The 14,420-nt window shown below is 59.8% G+C and overlaps 1 long non-coding RNA gene across 1 annotated transcript; it reads right to left on the bottom strand.

The window, feature by feature from the left end:
- Positions 1 to 326: 326 nt before the first annotated feature.
- LOC135363072 (uncharacterized) lies at positions 327 to 10,652 on the bottom strand. Its single transcript, XR_010408794.1, has 3 exons — positions 10,541 to 10,652; positions 6,283 to 6,353; positions 327 to 817 (listed from the first exon to the last, which is right to left on the bottom strand). It is a non-coding gene; the product is annotated as an uncharacterized LOC135363072 (long non-coding RNA).
- Positions 10,653 to 14,420: the final 3,768 nt, after the last annotated feature.

The raw sequence follows: 14,420 nt of genomic DNA, 5'->3' as shown, positions 1-14,420 counted from the left end.
TGGTGCCTTTAGAGACGACAAAGACATTTTACTTTGATTTCCCTTAAAACCAGAAGGAAAAAAAATAATATAATAATAATGAAGATTAAATAATATATCTATCATGGATTATATTTGTCTTTATATCAATAGGGTTATAAAATATAATTTAAAATTTTTCAATGGAGGAAAGGACTCCCAAATGCAGAAGTTGCTACACAAGTGGTAACGGGGCCACAGAATAGTGATATTAGGGAGTGACGCTCCTGGGCAAAGGCAACAACTCAGCCATGCTCAGACACTGAAGAAGACAGGGAAACAGGAAGTTGAGCCCACGGGCGGAGGCAAGGCCTGGAGGCCAAGGGTCCCAGACTGTTCCCAAAGGAGCCCCTGGAGAGCAAGTTGGCCAGATGTGCCCATCAGGTACTGGATGAGTGGGGGCAGAGTCTGGGAGTATCACAGAAATATCATAGGTGAGAGGGGCCAGACTAGGTATTTGAAGGAAAGGGATCTAGAAGGGAGCACATATGAGGTTTGCTGATTGGCTAATGGGGAGGAGTATGGTGCCTGCTCTCTGAGGGACTGCGAGCGAGATGGGGATGACAGCATGGCGGTAGGAAAAAGACTCAGGGGGCTGTGGGGTGGATGCACAGGGCAGGCTATTATATTATTTTCTTCCTTCTGGTTTTAAGGGAAATTAAAGTAAAATGTCTTTGTCGTCTCTAAAAGCACCAGGGATCCAGGTTCTATGCTCTCTGTGCCTGGTGGTGATGTTGGCCCTGCTCCCACCTGCTTATCTTGAGTGTCTGGACTGAAGCTAGAGACTCAGGTTCATAGTCTGTAAAGGAAACCACAGAAGTCTTATGAAAGAGAAGAGTGCCTAGTGTAGAACCCACCCACTTACCCAGTCACCCATCATCCACTCATTCACGCATCAGTCCATCCCCCCACTCATCTACCCCTCAACCCAGCCTATGTTTGAGGGGTGGGTGAGGCAGGAATGAGAGGCGAGGCTGATCTGAGGGGATGGTCTCAGGGCATGTGCCCATGAGTGAAGCCCATCTAATACATAGCAAGGCGTCAACTAGAAGCACTAAGAAAAATCCCAATGTATTGAGGCCAAAATCACGCTATCAAGCAGAAGCTGACAATTCGCTGAGGACCATGTTCCTGGATGGAAGATGGGATAACCCAGCAGGAGTTCTGGCTTTGCCCCTCACCAGTCATGAATCACCCTGTCACGTCTCTGAGGCCCCGGGAGCTCAGGAGCCCACATATACCTGCTGGACCTTAGACACACAGTTACTCAACTGCCGACATGTGGCAGACTCATATTTTGGCAAGGCCACCCAGTCTGGAAGAATGGTCTGTCTGTTCTCCTGGGAGGGGTCTATAGCACGCTGACCTCTGTTAGCATCTGCATGTACACAGAGCATCAAAGGTCAGGATCCTTTGTCCTGAGCAGGGCATGAGGACTCCACATTTGGGGATGCCCATATTCCTCTATGCAGAGGTAAAACCCCCTCAGACCAGCCCCAGTCCCTCCGGTTGCCTCTTCTGCTCCCACTTCCCCCAGGCCCCCAAGCAGCCTAGCCAGTCTGCAGGTGGGAAGGCCCCCAAGGCCAACCTGGGACTATTAAATGCCCCGGAGAAAGTGCCAGGTTGTGGCCTTGGACAGAGCCCTGGAATCGCTGCCCCTCCCCTGCCGGAGGTAGGTGTGGGTCTGGCCTCTGCCGATGGGCTCTGCTCAGGGTCTCAGCCCATACCAGACTGTGCTCTTCAGCCTGCCCACTTCTGAGACTGCACCTGGGGCACTGTGCATAACTTCACACGGTTGGGCATCACAGAGTTCCTGTTCTCATGGCACAGTGTGCGGGGCCACTCCGCGCAGATGGTGAGTTGACCCCATGGAGGACTTAGTGGGTTGCAGTAATAAAGGAACCCTCACACCCAGGGGTGCCTGGGTGGCTCAGTTGGTTGAGTGTCTGACTCTTGGTTTCGGCTCAGGTGGGTCTCAGGGTCATGAGATTGGGCACCCGCATTGTGCTCCCCACTCAGCATGGAGTCTGCTTCCCCTCTCCCTCTCTGTCTGTCCCTCCCCCCACCAAATAAGTAAATCTTTAAAAATAATAAAAATAAAGGAAACTCACACCCAGACAGGCACTCACAGATGTCAGTGCATTCGGGGCACCCCACAGGGATGTGACCAACTCAACCAGCCCTTGGAGGGATGGGCCCACTGGCAAGGAGGACCGGGCCTTGGATGGGGTCAGGCTAAGTCGATGACCTCAAACAGCCAGCCTGGGCTGGACTCGTGAAATCGTGAATTCACTGACCACCTCGGCTTGCTACTTCTTGAGGCGACAAATCCATGCCGTCAAAGTGACTGTTGGTCTTCCTGGTGGCCCTGACGGTGGGACTGTGTGTGAGGTACACCCAGACCACCCCTCCTCCCAGCGCAGGCAGGCGCAGAGTTGCAATCCTGCTGCAGCATAGTGGATGAGGCCTTGCCAAGAGGCTTGAGAACTTTTTCTCTCTCTCTCTGATGAAGAGGATGCCTGTGGCCAAACTCTTGAGAATCTTCTGGGGACAGGAGGGTATTCAGAGTCCTGCCTGGGCAGAAGCCCAGTGGACAGGTGCTGGGAGAAGAGGTGAGCAGGGATGGGGCTTCCCCAGGGCAGGGAGGCCAAGCTGGGCTGAGTGGGCCACACCAGGATGGACCCCTGTATGCAGCCCTCAAATGCTGACACGTGGGTATGTCAGAAAACAAAAGTCCTGCTCATAGGGAGCTCACACTCTGCAGGAAGTCCAACGTATTAACAGTTGCTCCCAGAGCCAGTCTGGACTCCCTGTGCAGCCTGGGAGTCTTTCAGAGCTGGGCCTGGAGACAGCAGCTGTAGCCTCCCACCCTCCTAGCCCTCCACCAACTGACCCCTCACCTCCCGTTTCCCTCTGCCTCCAGGCTTTCTGTGCTGAGGGTCCCCACCTGAATGTCCCCTCTTCTCCTTCAACTTCCACCTGGCAGTCCTGGCAGAGAGCCCACGGGAGCCCATTCTGCCCCATCATGCTCATCATGCTCAACTCCAAGGCCCCTCCCACATCCAAGCCCACTCCTCCCCCAGTACCCACTCCCCCCCATGGGAGCCTGACCGCTGCCCTACGACTCTGAGGACAGCACCTCCTAATGTCTCTATCAGGACTGTGGTCACAGGTCTGCCCAGGCCAAGACAGCTGACCATGCAAAGAGTACACATGTGACCAGCCGAGTTGGGATTGACCCTCCAGGGCCTATACCCCCACAATGAGGAGCGTGGGTCCCTAAGGCCTTCATGTGGGATCTACGCTGACTATGAGCTGATGTGGACAGCAAGACTGTGGTCACAGGAGGAGGGAAGCACATTCACATATAAGCACACAGTATGGACACACACGAGCACACAGGAAACCCTACACTCTCAGGTAAGGGTCTCCTCGTCTCTCACACTCAGCCCCTGCTGGCACATTCCTGGGACGTAGGGGTGTAATGGGACTGGAGCTGAGTCTGCGTGCTGCACCCAGCTCTACTACTCCACTCTGGTCATCTCCCTGACCTGACATCTGAAAGAGGGGGTGACTGGTGCTGCAGAGGCTTGTGCCATGAGGGATGAGGACCACGTGGGGCTTTGGCACCCACATCCACCCAGCAGGGCACCAGCTGCGTCCGGGGGTCCCCCCAACCCCGTTTCCACCCTAAGCCATGTCCAGGCAGTAGGCTGGCAGTGTCGACAGGGAGAGAAAGGGGTGACACCAGCCCTCATGCCCATTCACTGGGATAGATTCTTTGGTCCCGAGGGGCCCTGGAAGACTCTGCTCCTGCCCTTTACTTGGCCCTACCTTGGAGTGGACCCCCCAGGTCCTGCACTCTGGGCCCATTTATGGAGAAAGCATCTAGGGTGTGCCAGGCCTGCCTCACCGTGCTGACCAGGGCACATGTAGCCACATCTTACCCTGACTGCTCTCCTCTGAGCCAAAGGGAACCCACAGATTTTGAGCCCCTATCTCATTTTTCAGATGGAGAAACTAAGGTCCAAAGAAGGGCAGCGAAGACTGGGTCATTCAGTGGCTAGCCAGGAGGACCGAAATCTCAGGCCCCTGCAGAGTCTGCCGTCCTTACCACCTGTGTCAGCCTACCTCGGCATAACCCTGGCCAAGAAGGGTCCACAGCCCCCGGCAGGCTGCTCTGGGGCAGGTGCTGCTCTCTGTCCCCAGTGATGCCAGCAAGTGGGTGTCTTCGTCCCTCCTCAAGAGGGGCCAAGCAAGCAGAGCCAGTGGTAGCCAGACTCCGACCCATGTTGCCAGACCAGCAACTTCCTCTGTACGACATCAGTGTACCCAGCGCACCCTGTGTGTTGAGCTCATTTGTGTCCTTGTATTTGTGTCTGAGAAAGTGTGTGTGTGTCCCAACTTCTGTGTAACACAGCAGGTGAGTATCGTGTAACCAGTGCTCTCCGGCAGCGTGTGCCCTGTGGGTGCCCCAAGTCTGCACACCCACGGGAGAATGTAAGGTTGACCCTAGGTCCTATCTCTTTCTCCTTTAAATGGCATATGTTAAGGTCAGTGAACAGACTGGGCTCTGAAACATCTCTACTCCTGAGACGGAGACGGCATGGCCTGCCGCCAGCTCGGGACTGGCCAAAGGTAAGGCATGTCCTCGCAGGGCAGCCCCTCCTGTGTCTGACCTGCAGCTGGAAACAGACACATTCCTCCTGGAAGCTCCTGCCACTCTTGCAGGGAGTCTGGGGGAGCCCCAGCTGACTCACCACCGACCTTTGACCTCACAGGTTAACCCTTCCTAAACCAGACCCTTGCCCCAGCCATGCTGTCTTAGATATGACAGCTGTATCCAAATGGAGCCCATGGTGCAGGCCTGTGTGTCTACGGATGTTTTTGCACAGGTCTTGGTGTCCTTCCTCTGGCTGTGCTGTACGTGAACACATACACTGTCCGTGCACGTGTGTGGTCAAGATGTCAGCATCCGTGCAAGCCCCTGTCCTGCGCCTGCGCTTTTGAGAATGTACCCTGTCGTATGTATCTGTTGCTGGCTTCGGGTGCTTGCCTGAGGACACGGACGTGTACACAAGGATGTACTTCCTCAGAGACGTGTCAGCTGTGCTCACACCTGTGTGGGCTGTCCCTGCATGCCTTCGCGTGCCTGGCATGTCTGGGCCTGCTCTCCCACCCTGACAGTCACCCTGGATGAGCTCAGGAAGACTAGGCTGAGGGAGCAGGCCCAAGGATGCACCTGAGGTCCAGAGACACACTGCTTTCCTCTGCATCTCCCAGCCTCACCTCGGGATCCCTCTCCCTGGGGCTGCACATCTGGTGCTCAATAAATGACTGGTGAACGAATGGATGAAAAGGGGCTCTAAGGGGCACAGTCTGGAGATGGGGGTAGGCAGGCCCTCCAGGATGGGAGCGAGGCTACTGGCAGGAGCGCCAGTCGTGGACTGGGTCGGAGAGCTCCAGAAGAGGCGGTCAAGGCTGGCCGAGCCCGGGTTGGGGGCAGCAGGGTCTGCGGGCCGCCCCTGCGCACTCCCCGATGTCTCGGGTCACCTTCTGCACCGCCAGGGCCAAGCTGCCCAGCAGGTTATTTATGACCCCCTCCCCCTCCCTGGTGGCGGCGGCGGCCATGGCGGCGGCGGGGGCTCAGGCCTCCGCCCAGCGGCAGAGGGCCCCCAGCGGGGGGACCTCGAGCAGCGAGGGGGCCGCCCCATGGCCACGAGGAAGGCAGGGGCGGGGCCTCTGAGGGCCGGAGGAGGGGTTTGGGCAGCCGCTCCCACCTGCGTTTCCCAAGGAAGGTGCCGCCAGGCCTGAACTCCAGGCGGGGGGAGGTTCTAGAGCCAAAATTCTGTCCTTCTGACCTCTGGCTCCAGTCAGAAGCGCAGAGCAGGTGCCAAACCAGGACACAGGTGGACAGGAGGAAGAAAGTGAGCAGATCCTTGTGGCAGGGGTAGAATGCCCAGGAGTAAGGATGCCTGATCCCTGTGGGAAAGTGGCTCTGATCCTGTGGGCAGAGAGGTCTACTTCCCATGAAGAGGGGGAAACAGGTAGGGGTGGGGGTAGGGGTGAACTGATCAGCCAAAGCCCTAGAAGGGGGTCTCCTGAAAGTCAGGGTGTGGCCCTTGGAGGAGAAGGGGTCCTGCAGGGAGCTTTGAACCCAGTCATGGTCATTTTAGGAAGCCCCTTGATCCTCCAGAGAGAGGTGGAACCAGATAGTAGCATGGAGGTTAGGCTGGGTGAGCTAGGTTAGTTTAGCCCCCTTACCTTGCCAGCTGGGTTCCACTTCCGAAAGCCAGAGTTGGGGCCTTCTTTGCCCCTCCTTCACCACTGTGGGCCTGTTCAGGATGAAAGAAGTCAGGGGTGAGTCAAGGGTGGTCCTGCAGAAGGGAAGGGAGGCCCCCTCCACAGGCTACATGGTACCTTCTCAGATCTAGAGATAAACTGCACTAGCCTTCCCTCCCCAAACCTCAGTTTAAAGGTCAGGGGTTAGGAGGCCTAAGGGTCAGTGAATAGGTGCAGGCAAACATGAGAAGAGCTGAGTGGAGGGGACCATCTCTTGAAAGCGGTGTCAGGGCTGTAGCCGGACAGTTGGCCTCACGCTGAGCCCTGATAACCTCTCCACACTGTGCCATGACCACAGCTTAGCATGATGGCTCCTCTGTGGGCCTTGGCTCTTGGGCAGGAACAGCCTCCTGCATCCATTAGACATGGAGGGAGCACACCTGAGAGCAAGACGCGGACCACAGAAGGTGAGTGTGCACCTAGGGTCAGGCATGTGCAGGTGTCCAGTTTGCACGGAGAGCAACTGGGCTGAGGGTGGCACACCATAGAGGACCACTCACTTTCACACCCACATTCACACCTGGCCCCTTAAATCCCAGCAGGCAGATGGACAAAGAGTAGAGCAGAAGGGGGATACAGAGGTTTGGGTGCATAGGTTCCCAGACACGTTCCTGGTCTCAGCCCAGACCTTGCTCCCCGAGTCAGTCTTGGGGCTGGCTGGTGCCTCGGTTGCAGATGATCTTGGCAGTGTGCATCAGCAAGGGAGAGCAGAGCAGGAGCCAGTGGTCAGGCTCATGCCCAGCTGGTGCAGGTGCCTGGGAGGAGGTGGGTGAGGGTGGGGTGCTCCCTCACTTCCATCACTCCCTTGCACAAGGTGCTCATGCAAGCACGCCTGTGGTCCAGCTCAACCCCCCAGAGCCTGGTCAGAGAGATGCCCACAAAAATGCCTTGCCAAATGCATCTCAGTGGGGGTCTAGGCGCTGGGATGGGATCTGAGGCTACTTTCTAGCTTGTTCAGAATAACACATCAGAGAAAGACAAACCTGTCTCATCAGCTATTAGTAGGTTTCTGTTTCTCTTCCTAATGCTTCTACTGCAAGGCTGGCATGCTGGCCTGCAGGGAGATGGGAGTTGAACACCAAGGGACAAGCCACCCTCATGCCAGGACTGGGCCAAGGCTGACCTGCTTCCTCAAGGCACCAAAGTGGACATGAGTGTAGAGGGTTTCTCTTCCCCAGACTGGCTCATACTAGGGAACAGAAATGTGCTCAAGTGTGCAATCTCGCACTCATCGGCCCCTCTTCCTCCCCACATCTTCCATCCCTCAACCAGACTGCGTCTAGCCCACCTTCCTGCCCCACAGCATGGCTCAGATATTGTTTGTCCTGGAGTCAGAGAGCCTGGATTTAAAACAGCTGTATGACATCAGGAGAGTTACTTGACCTCTCTGTGTCTCACCCTCCTCATCTATAAAATGAGAATAATGAGGAAAACTCATATTGAGACGATCAAGTGAACTAAGGCATGTAAAGTGCAGAGTAGTAAGGTGGCGGTTATTGACAGCATCGTTGTCGTGTTGTTCACAGAACATGAAACCTCCCCAACACATTTGCAGAGGCCACACACCACAAACCCACAGCCTCACACCCTGCAGATGCAGAGGAGACCACCCACGCCCGACACTGATGCCCACCACCCACCGCCGCTGTGAAAACACTCCTACCCAGAACCGCCAGGCCAGCGGGCCGCTCCTAATCACAGGTCCCTCCTGCGCCAGGAGCCCACTCTCGGTCCTGGGCCCGCCCCCTCCCCAAGTGTAGTCCGGGGCTCCCAGCTGCGCCCCATGACTCCCTCAACGATGGCGCGGTCGGGGCGCGCAGCTTCTCGCTAGCGTACGCTCCTTCGCACACCCTTGCGCGCTTGGAAATAGGGCAGGGGCGCAGCCCTGTCCCACCGCCCCCGCCGCCAGCCGTGTGAGCCCAGTCGGCCGTCACGCACCCCCTGCTGGAGCCCGCGCCCGCCCGCCCGCCGAGCCCGGGCCATTTAAATGGGCCAAGTTGTGGCGGCGGTGGCGGCGGGAGTCTCCCAAGTCCCTGCCGGGCGGGCGCGCCCCAGTGTACGCGGGTGCGCAGCCGGGGCGCCGGGGCGGCGAGGTGGGGCTGGGGCCTGGGACCCCCGGGCGGGGCGGGGCGCAGGGCCAGAGACTTCTGGACTCCACTGCCCGGCTGGGCCCTGCGGGCGGACCAGCGAGCGGGGCCGCCCCAGGGGGCGCGGGCGCAGGTGGCCCAGGGTCCTGTGGAGCCCTGGGGCCCCGGGGCTGCGGCGCTCGGCAGGTCGATAGGGGATCGAGAGGAGCTCCCGCAGCACCATGTCTCGGGCAGCCAAGGCCCCGGCAGCCGGCCGAGAAGCGGCCCGTGGTGGCCCGGCGGGCGGCGCGGCCGCAGGTGCCGGGGCGCAGTAGCGGGTAGGGCGCGCGCGTGGCCGGGAGACTCCCGGGCCCCCCGCCCTCGAGACCCAACGCCAGCCCAGGCCCGAGCAAGTGGCGCCGGCGGCGGAGAGCCAGGCTACAAGGCCACCGGCCGTCACGCCAGCGGTCAAGAAGGAGCTCCCAGGCCGCGAAGACCGGGCCCTGGCTCTGGCCACCTTCCATCCGACCCGGGCCGCACTGCCACTGCCGCCGCTCCCAGGCTACCCGACACCGCTGCCGGCCGCGGCCGCCCTGCCCCCGGCCGCCTCGCTGCCCGCCGCGACCGCTGGCTACGAGGCGCTGTGGGCTCCACCACTCCGCTCCCCGCGCGCCTACCTGAGCCTGCACAAGGCCGCCCCGCACCTCCACCTGCCCCGGGGCCCTCTGGCCCTGGAACGCGTCTCAGCCACTGCGGCCGCGGCCCCGATTTCCAGCCGCTGCTGGACAACGGCGAGCCGGGCATCGAGGTGGAGCGCGGCGCCCACCGCGCGCTGCTCTCCGTGCGCAAACTGCCAAGGCAGCAAGGGTCCGTCCATCCGCCACCGCGGCGAGTGGCTCACACCCAACGAGTTCCAGTTCGTCAGCGGCCGAGAGACGGCCAAGGACTGGAAGCGCAGCATCCGCCACAAAGGTGCGGCCGCGGCGGGGGCGCAGGCCGCTACGGTCCCTCCCCTCTGCTCCCCGAGGACCCCTGGGTCCGGACCCCCTCATTCTGCCACCCGGGAGACTCCATCTCCGCCCGGAGAGGGCGCTGCGACTCTGGGGCTGCCGCAGGGACACTCCCTCCCCCCCCCCCCCCCGCCCCCAGCACGGTCGCCTTGTTGGACCCGAGCAGAGCGCCCTCGGCCTCCACCGCCACCTCAGCTTGAGCCGCGGTGCTCTGGGCTCCCGGCTGCACACGAGCCGGCCCCTCCTCCCACTCGGAAGGTCTTTGCGGGATTCCTGGGCTGTGTGGCCCAGGGGAAGTTTAGGGGAACTCGGGAGACGGCGGGAGGCCGGCTGGGCGGGACCCCACTTCCCTCCCGGGTCGGGGAGCCACCAGGTTCCAGCGGGAGTAGAGGGGCCCACGGGCGGCCGGGGTGCGGGTGCGAGTTGCTGGAAGGCAAGGGAAGGTGTAGGGGTGTCGTGGGTAGGTGGGGGCCGCGGGGGCGCGCGTCGGGGCGGGGGCGCGCGTCGGGGCGGGGGCGCGCGCGGAGCTGGCACGGCGGCGGGGCTGGGAGCAGCCTGCTCAGAGCATTCAGGAGTCTGGCTCCGAGGGCGCGTTGCGAGGGCGCCAGAGCAGGCAAACGGGGGAAGCGCAGCGAGCGACAGGGGCGGGGGTGGGGGATCCTTAGAAAGTTGGGGACCCCGTCGCGCTGGGCTTTGAGGCTCGCGGCTCTGCTGTGGCCGCCCTCCTCCCGCTGAGGGCTCAGACACAGCCCTGGTCCCGGCGGCGCCGCTCACCGGCGCGCAGGCTCGACCTTCGTGAACCCTGTTCCCAGTTCCCCCGGACCGGCTTGGAGAGAGGGTGGAGAGCGGGAGGAGGGACGCAGGGGGCGGGGAGGAGGCCGCCCTTGGTCAGGGGCCGGCGCTTGCCGGGATCGTGAGTTTCTGAGCTCCGCAGAACCCCGCGGCGTCCGCGAGGGTGTGGGGGGCGGCAGGGCCAGGGAGCGGGTTCGGAAGTTGGATGTTCCTGCACGTGCCAGGAGGGGGAAACGGCCTTGCAGCTTACTGCGCCCCGAAAGCGCGCCCGTGCGCGCCGGCTCTACCTGTGCCCCAGCCCTGCTCTCTCACCGGTCCTGCCTCGGCTCTCCTCACAGGAAAAAGTCTGAAGACGCTTATGTCCAAGGGGATTCTGCAGGTGCACCCTCCGATCTGCGACTGTCCGGGCTGTCGAATATCCTCCCCGATGGTGAGATGGGGGAGAAAAGTTGGGGCTTTGGGTCTTCCTTCTCCCCTGTGGAGCTTGTGCCTGTTCTCTAGGATCCAGAGTCCTAACCTCAACCCTGCCAGTGTGCAGGAGTGAGCCCCCGCAGGGGCAAATAGGGGAGACTTCGCTTTGGGTGGGAATCCTGGGGCAGCCCTCCGCTCTTTGCATGCAGGACCTGACCATTCCCTATCTTGGAGCTGCTTCTTCTCAGGTCTTGGGGACAGCCTAGGCTGTAAAGGTCTCCTCCCTGGACAGTGCCATCCACCTGGGGCCTGGGACCTTGCCCTGTCACAGGTCTGGGGTGGGGGTGGGGGTGTCACTGTGTCAGCTGGCCTGGCTTGGGAGAGGGGCTGGTCCTAAGGTAACACTTGTTCTGGGATGTGACACTGTTGGCTGGCCTGGATGTACATTCTGGGGTGGTCACAGCTTGGAGGTGAGTAACATGTGTCTCTGGGATGCCAAAAGCTAGAACCCTGCTGGGCAAGGCCCTGGATGTCCAGGAGAGTCTGAGGATACAACCCAGTTGGGGGCAGAATCTGAGCAGTGTGGGCCTTTGGTGTCAAGATCTGGAGGTGGAGGCTGATGTGGGACCCCCAACCCAGTGTAGACATGTATTGACGCCCTCTTTGGCCTAGGGGAGCAGCAGAGATTGGGGTGCTGGGCCTGCCCCTGAAGCACTGTCTTCCACATCCTATGTCCTCCAGGCAGCCATAGTTGGAGGACTGATCTGAAGAAGAAATTGCATCTTGAGAGGAACCAATTTTGAGCTGCTCGGGGAGAGCCGGTTAGGGCCCTGGCTGCTGGTGGTGGTTGGGATTGTGCTGTTATTGCTGGCGTCTGCAGCCCCCCACACAGGAAGGGGTGAGAGAGGACCCAGGACACCACCTTCAGCTTCTTTACTTTGGACTGGAAGTAGGAAGGAGGAAGGGATGTTTTGGTTTCCTCATGGACCCTGGAGGCGGGGAAGCCACAAACACACCTGTGAATACAGACACCAGATCAGACACACAAGTTGGACAGGGGGACGGGGATACAGCCATGCCTCTCCTGTGTGCCTACCCCACACACCTGTCTGCCATGAGCTCGTGGTCAGAGTATGTGTGCACAGGCAGCCCACCTCTTACCTGCTACTACGGTACCTGCCTGGGGCAAGAAGCTGAGCTCCCGCTCCACTTAAGGCACCTTTTCAAGCAGCTGGTACTGGAGAAGAGTCTTCTGGGCACCCTCAAGGCTAGCCTGGGGTTTCTGTTCGGCTTGGATGGTCCCAGCCTGTCTTAACCCACCCTTCCAGAGGTCTCTCACACGAGTGTGGGGTTCAGGTGGCCTGAGCCCAGTATCAATTTCCCCGGGACATTGCTTGGATTGGAGAGGGGTGGGGAGGTCTGGCAGGGATGAGGCCACGACCTCGAACTGCCTACCTGTCTGGGGCTCCCGGGTACCTGTCCTGCATGAGGGATGCCTCAGACCTGGGCCTGCCTCTCCTGAACCTGGTCGCTCCCAGGCCCATCCCTGTACCCTTCCCTTAGGAAGGAGCTACACAGACCCCCTTGTCTTTCCAGCCCCCGCTTTCGCCACATAGAGATGGTCTTCCTCCATCCCCCACAGCCAGGCCCGAAGGTACATACACACCTCACAGCCACAGATACCCCAGGGGCACAATGTGGGTGTGCATATTGGGTGCAGGGATCGTGCAGACATGTAAGATGGCTTTCCTGTTCCCCTCCTTGTGTTCTGAGGCGCCAATCGTTGACTAGCAACAGAGGTTTGTCACAGAGTTTTCAAATCTGTGCGCTGCTGAGCAGGGGTGAGTGGCTGAGGTCTTGGGTGTGCGTAGGAGGAAAGTATGCTCCCTGTCCTTGGTCGGGGTCAGGGCTGCCCATCCTGGTCCCTCTTCCTCAGCTCCCCTCCCACAGGAGCACCTCCAAGAGCCACCGCAGGCCAGCATAGCTGGTCTGGCCTCATCCCAAGTGGCGGTATTACTGCCCTCATTTTCCCCTCCTCCTCGCCCTACAGATGAGAAGCAGAGGGAAATGCATTTCCTTTTCTTCTTAAGAGAATAGTTCAATTAAAGCAGAAAGACAGGAGAGGAGGTCCTGGTGCTTGGGCCACAGGCTAGAGAAGGGCAGACCGGAGTGGGACTTCCCAGCAGTGCACACTTCAGACAGGCCAGCGGTTGTTGAAAACACTGCCCTTGGCGCCCAAGAGCTGGACCAGACAGGCCCTCGCACCTGCGGCTCAACCACTCTCTGCTCTTGCTGTTAGAGCACAGGGCCAAGGCCGGGATCTCAGAAGGGGCCACAAAGCAGGCCATTTCATCTCTCAGGCCTACCCTCAGACTCCCACCCGGCCCCAGTGCTGTCCAGGGTCTCTCACTGAGTATGTTGCAGAGAGGAATACGGAGGGTGTCCCAAGTGGATTCATAAGGGCAAGTATGGGGGAGACTGTGGCTCGCGGTGGGGGGCCAGGAGAGGGGGGCAGTTGTGGTCCCCAGACCAAGCAAGGGGAGAAGACTAGGGCCCCCTGACCCTGTTGGGGCCACGGACCAAATCTGGAGCTGGGGTGGGCTGGGTCTGAAGGGAAGGTCCCTTATTCTGGAGGGCAGGACGATGGTGGCTGCTTAGCAGTCCTTCAGGTCCAGGATGACACGGGTCCAGGGTGAGGCGAGACCCTCCTCCACACTTTCCTCCTCAAGCTCGTGGGTATGATGGCATTGTCCTTGCAACAGGAAAGAGGATGTCCGAGGGTCCCCAGGTGACTGAAGAGATGAGAGAGAATTAGATAATCCCAAGGTCCCTGCCACCCCCCTGAAACAGCAACCCCTTATTAAATGAGAAAAGGGTTCCTGCCCACCCGAAAATAATCAGTAACTTTTCTTCTTCCACTGGGGCAGCAGGACCTAAGGACACTGTAGGGAGCCTTGGTGTATAGTGACCTTGTATAGTGTGCTCTGAGCACGGACAAGCTCGGTGTGGAGTACCCTCCATGTCTGTGCACAGGACATGCCTTCCTGCTCTGATCTCCCAGCACACAGCACACACATGAGCTCCACATCCTCACAACATGGGTGTAGGGAGGGGAGAAGGAGGTGTTGTGGAAGAAATGGAATCTCTGTTTCTGACCCAGAGGGTAGGCTCACTAGGGGCCCATGGGACAAAGGGTCTAGGTTGGTAAGGGCTCCCCATCAAGTGACCTGTGAACCCCGGGCCTGCAGTTTGCAAGGGGTCAGCAGGATCAGGCCCCAGACTCAGGCTCCAAACAACCCGGAACTGGACCCTGCGTGGCACTAGCAGAATAGAAGACAGGACTTGGCAGTGGCTGGGGGTTCATGCAGGAGCTTGTGGGACGGTCCAGCAGACACAAGCACACAGAGGTACCTGCACGCTGAACACGTGGCAGAATGCAGACATGCTGTGTTGTGCACACGTGGTCCCTGGGGCTCCCTGGGGCCGAGAAAGCTGGGGTCTGCCTCCGGGTGGGCACCCCCACACTCCGGCTAGAGTGCAGAGTCTGGACGAGGCAGTGTCACGAGGAGCCTGGCCAGGGCCTACAGCCCTTCACTGCACCCCGCTCCCCGGTAGCAGACCCGGGCCTCATCTTTCTGCTCTTGTCTTCAGCTCCAGCCACTGGGACCCATGTGGACCCCCGGGCCTGTCCTGTGGGCTAGAAGCCCTGCAGCGGGGCCAGTGATGGTGCCTATTTGATCTTAGCAGCTGCTCTGAGGGCTTCCGTCACCTGCACCCTGCC

This window comes from Mirounga angustirostris, unplaced genomic scaffold (genome assembly GCF_029215605.1).
Source record: "Mirounga angustirostris isolate CCGP_5_RB_7025 unplaced genomic scaffold, mMirAng1.0.hap1 SCAF_18, whole genome shotgun sequence".
In the NCBI taxonomy this organism is placed as follows: domain Eukaryota; kingdom Metazoa; phylum Chordata; class Mammalia; order Carnivora; family Phocidae; genus Mirounga; species Mirounga angustirostris.
This window is presented reverse-complemented; position numbering and strand designations above follow the sequence as displayed.